The 5381-nt window shown below is 43.0% G+C and overlaps 1 non-coding gene across 1 annotated transcript; it reads right to left on the bottom strand.

Annotated features, from left to right (window-relative positions):
* Positions 1 to 4861: 4861 nt before the first annotated feature.
* Positions 4862 to 4966, bottom strand: LOC119469474. Its single transcript, XR_005198299.1, has one exon. It is a non-coding gene; the product is annotated as a U6 spliceosomal RNA (small nuclear RNA).
* Between the last annotated feature and the right edge of the window lie 415 nt (positions 4967 to 5381).

Below are 5381 nucleotides of genomic sequence, written 5' to 3'. Positions count from 1 at the left end.
AAGTTCTTTCTAAGGACTATTTCAACATTGCTTGTGTCCTTCCTTAAGGCAAGGGCCATGGCAGCTGTACTAGGTGCACCAGTAACTAAGTGAAATTGGTCTTTGCCCTTGATTACTGGTGAACAACAAAGGCATTTCCCTTTGTTAAATAAAACGGGCTAATTTAATTCAAAATACATGAGGGGCTGAGTGCCATGGCTCATGCTACTTTGGAGGACGAGGCTGGTTGATCACTTGAGGTCATGAGTTCAAGACCAGCCTGGCCAACATGGTGAAACCTCATCTCTACTAAAAATTCAAAATTTAGCTGGGCGACACGTGCCTGTAGTATCAGCTACTCTGAAGGCTGAAGCAGGAGAATGGCTTGAACCTGGGGGGCAGAGGTTGCAGTGAGTCGAGATTGCATCACTGCATTCCTGTCTGGGCAACAGAGTGAGACCTTGTCTGAAACCAAACCATACCAAACCAAAACAAAACATAACATGTGGTCCGGGCGCGGTGGCTCATGCCTGGTAACCCAAAACTTTGGGAGGCCAAGGTGGTTGGATCACTTGAGATCAGGAGTTCGAGACCAGCCTGACCACATGGTGAAACACTATCTCTACTAAAAATACAAAAATTAACTGTGTGTAATGGTGGGTGCCTGTAATCCCAGCTATTTGGGAGGCTGAGGCATGTGAATTGCTTGAACCCAGGAGGCAGAGGTTGCAGTGAGCTGAGATCGTGTCAGTCTGAGCGACAGAATGAGACTTTGTCACAAAAAAAAAAAAAAAAAAAAAAAAAAAAAAAAAAAAAAAAAAAAAAAAAAATACATGTGGGCTAGGCCTGGTGGCTCATGCCTGTAATACCAGCACTTTGAGAGGCCGAGACAGGCTGATCACTTTTGAGGTCAGGAGTTTGAAACCAGCCTGACCAACCAATGGTGAAACCCTGTCTCTACTAAAAAGTCAAAAATAAGCCAACATGGTGGTGTGTGCTTGTAGTCCCAGCTGCTTGGGAGGCTGAGGCAGGAGAATCATTAGAACCCAGGAGGGAGGCTGAGGCAGGAGAATCACTAGAATCCAGGAGGCAGAGGTTGCCATGAGCCAAGATTGTTCCACTGCACTCCAGCTTGGGTGACAGATGTCTCAAAAAAGCAAACAAAACAAAACAAAACAAAACCCAAACTAAAAAAACACAAAATACATGTGAACATGTGCTCACTTCAGCAGCATATATAGTAAAATTAAAACACACCTGAACTCTTTTTTCTTTTTTTTGGGGGGGGAGGAAGTTTCACTTTTGTTACCCAGGCTGGAGTGCAATGGCGCGATTTCGGCTCACTGCAACCTCCGCCTCCTGGGTTCACGCAATTCTTCTGCCTCAACCTCCTGAGTAGCTGGGACTACAGGCACGTGCCACAATGCCCAGCTAATGTTTTGTATTTTTAGTAGAGACAGGGTTTCACCATGTTGACCAGGATGGTCTCGATCTCTTGACCTCGTGATCCACCCGCCTCGGCCTCCCAAAGTGCTGGGATTACAGGCTTGAGCCACTGCGCCCGGCATGAACTCTATTTTTTTTTATGTCTTTATCTGCAGCATAAAAATACACATAAACTCTTACAGAAAAAACATTTCTAGTAATCAGCAAATACTGACAACTTATTGAGCTCTGTGCCTGATGATGTAGAAGGTAAGAATTAAATTGTCCTGTTCTTGCTTTTATTTATTTAATTTTTAACATCTTGGATACTAGCGTTCTTGCTTTTTAGAGAGCTTACTGCCAAGCTGAGGGGTAAGTCAGACATTACACATTTTCAGAAAAGAAAACATATGCAGAAGCTGCATGTAACTGGAAACAAACAAAAAGAATATTTGAGAAGGGGAAAGTTTGATTAAATCACACAGCAATGAAATTAAAGACTAATATAAAAATAGCACATTTCCAATCAATCCTTGTCTGAAATAAATGTATATTGTGCACTTGTTAGGAACCCTATACTGTACTAAAAACTAAATTAAAAGCAACCACATTAAGCCCTCGAGGCAAAGTCAGAACAAACCCTACTGATGCCTGGGGGAGAGCGCTCCTTTACCCTCTGTTTCAGACATCAAGTCCCTGTGCTGTTCACAATAAGCTACTTTCAATTATAGACATTGGATCAATGCCTTTGATGTGAAGTCATCCATGTTAGGGTACAATTTCATGAGGCGACAAATGGAGTTAAGCTCCCTATGCCTCCATTCTGAGAAATATTGCATCCACAGACTAAAAGCATATTAGAAGGCTGCAGGCTGCACTTTCTTCTGTACTTTTTTTTTTTTTTTGAGACAGAGTCTTACTCTGTTTCCCAGGCTGGAATGCAGTGGGGCTATTTTGGCTCATTGTAACATCTGCCTCCCAAGTTCAAGCGATTCTCCTGCCTCAGCGTCCCAACTAGCTGGGATTACAGGCGCCCATCACCATATCTGGCTAATTTTTCTATTTTTAGTAGAGATGAGGTTTTACCACGTTGGCCAAGCTGGTCTTGAACTCCTGATCTTAGGTAATCTACCCACCCTGACCACCCAAAGTGTTGGGATTACAGGAGTAAGCCACTGCACCCAGGCTTTTCTATACATATTAGTAAAACTTCCAAAGCATACTGCAGCATATTGTGAAATAAGAAAATAATAAGCAAGGCTCGTCAGACAAGTGGTTTCCAACCCTTCAGGATAAGTCAAGAAAGGCAGTACCCTAGCACACAGACTGAGCAACAGGGCAGATTTAAGACAGGATTTCCATTGTCCTGTCTCAGACTAGAGCAGCATTGTATGATACAGGGGCCATTTAGCCATGTAGAATTATTGAGCACTTGAAATGTGGTAGTGGCCCAGCCTGGCGCGGTGGCTCATGTATGTAATCCCAGCACTTTGGGAGGCTGAGGTGGGCAGATCACAAAGTCAAGAGATTGAGACCATGCTGGCCAAAATGGTGAAACCCCGTCTCTGCTAAAAATACAAAAATTAGCTGGGCATGGTGGTGCATGCCTGTAGTCCCAGCTACTCAGGAGGCTGAGGCAGGGAAATTGCTTGAACCCAGGAGTCACGGGTTGCAGTGAACTGAGATTGCGCCACTGCACTCCAGCCTGGAGACAGAGTGAGTCTGTCTCAAAAAAAAATTTAGTTAGTGCCACTGAGGGCCTGATTTTTTATTTTGTTTATTTTTAAATATTTTTTTTTTGAGATGGCGCCTCATTCTGTTACCCACACTGCAACCTCCGCTTCCCAGGTTCAAGCAATTCTCCTGCCTTAGCCTCCCGAGTAGCTGGGACTATAGGCATGTGCCGCCATACCTGGCTAATTTTTGTATTTTTAGTAGAAACGGGGGTTTCACTATATTGGCTAGGCTGGTCTTGAAACCTGACCTCATGATCTGCCCCCCTTGGCCTCCCAAAGTGCTGAAATTACAGGCGTGAGCCACCACGACCAGCCTATTTTATTTTATTATTTTTTGAGACACAGTCTTGCTTTGTCTCCCAGGCTGGAGCGTAGTATGGCTTACTGTAGCATCAATCCCCAAAGCTCAAGTAATTCTCCCACCTTAGCCTCCAGAGTAGCTGAGACCACAGGTGCACAACAGCACACTCGGCTAATTTGTTTATTTTTGTAGAGAGAGGGTCTTGCCATATTGCCCAGGCTGGTCTTGAACTCCTGGGCTCAAGGGACCCTTCTGCCTTGGCCTCTCAAAGCGCTGGTATTATAGGTGTGAGCCACCACACCTAGCCAATTTTATTTTTAATGGTAGTAATATACAGTGCACATAAAATTTAAAGATTTTTAAGTGTACAGGTCAGTAGTATTAACTACATTCACATTGTGTAACCAATTTCCAGAACTCTTTTCATCTTACAAAGGTAAAATTCCTCACCCATTAGACATCTACCCATTTCCTCCTCCACCCTGAGCTCCTGGCAATCACCATTCTGTCTCTATGAATTTGACTAATCTAGGTACCTCATAGAAATGGAATCATACAGTGTTTGTACTTTTGTGACTGGATTAGTTCAATTAGCATAATACATAGGGTTCATACATGTGTCAAAATTTCCTTCCTTTTTAAGGCATAAGCCACCATACTGGGCCTTAACTAATATTTTTATGGATTCTAAATAAACATTAAGTATACCCAGGAAAATTTAACATCTGCATTGAGATGTTCTGTAAGTGGGAAATATCAGGTTTCAAAGACTTAATACTTAAGAAAAGAATGTAAAATGTCTCATGGATAACTTTATCACATGTGAAATAATATATATATACAATTTTTCTTTTTTTAATTTTACTTTAGGTTTTGGGGTACATGTGCAGATCAGGCAGGATTGTTGCATAGGTACATACCTAGCAAGGCGGTTTGCTGCCTCCATTCCCCCGTCACCTATATCTGGCATTTCTCCCCATGTTATTCCTCTACAACCTAACCACTCCCCGCTGTCCTTCCTCTAGCCCCTCCAACAGACCCCAGTGTGTGATGCTCCCTTCCCTGTGTCCATGTATTCTCATTGTTCAACACTCGCCTATGAGTGAGAACATGTTTGATTTTCTGTTCTTGTGTCAGTTTGCTGAGAATGATGGTTTCCAGATTCATCCATGTCCCCACAAAGGACACGAACTCATTGTTTCTTATGGCTGCATAGTATTCCATGGTGTATATGTGCCATATTTTCCTTATCTAGTCTATCATCGATGGGCATTTAGGTTGGTTCCAGGTCTTTGCTATTGTAAATAATGCCACAATGAACATACCTGTGCATGTGTCTTTATAATAGTACAATTTATAATCCTATGGGTATATATCCAGTAATGGGATTGTTGGGTCAAATGGAATTTCTATTTCTAGGAAAAATATGGAATGCTTCACGAATTTGTGCGTCATCCTTGTGCAGGGGCCATGCTAATCTTCTCTGTATCCTTCCAATTTTAGTATATGTATATTAAAAATATATATCTATATATATCTCTATATATGTTTTTTTTGAGATAGAGTCTTGCTCTGTCACCAGGCTGGAATGCAGTGACGCAATCTCGGCTCACTACAACCTCCGCCTCCTGGGTTCAAGCGATTCTTCTGCCTCAGCCTCCCAAGTAGCTGGGACCACAGGTGTGTGTTACCACATGAAGCTGATTTTTGTATTTTTAGTAGAGACAGGGTTTCACCATGTTGGCCAGGATGGTATTGATCTCTTGACCTCATGATCTGCCAGCCTCAGCCTCCCAAAGTGCTACGATTACAGGCATGAGCCACCGCACCCGGCCTATATATATATTTTTAAATGGAGTCTTGCTCTGTTGCCCAGGCTAGAGTGCAGTGGCGCGATCTTGGCTCACTGCAACCTTCACCTCCCGGGTTCAAGCAATTCT

Source organism: Cebus imitator, unplaced genomic scaffold (assembly GCF_001604975.1).
Source record: "Cebus imitator isolate Cc_AM_T3 unplaced genomic scaffold, Cebus_imitator-1.0 Scaffold669, whole genome shotgun sequence".
Classification (NCBI taxonomy): Eukaryota; Metazoa; Chordata; class Mammalia; order Primates; family Cebidae; genus Cebus; species Cebus imitator.
This window is presented reverse-complemented; position numbering and strand designations above follow the sequence as displayed.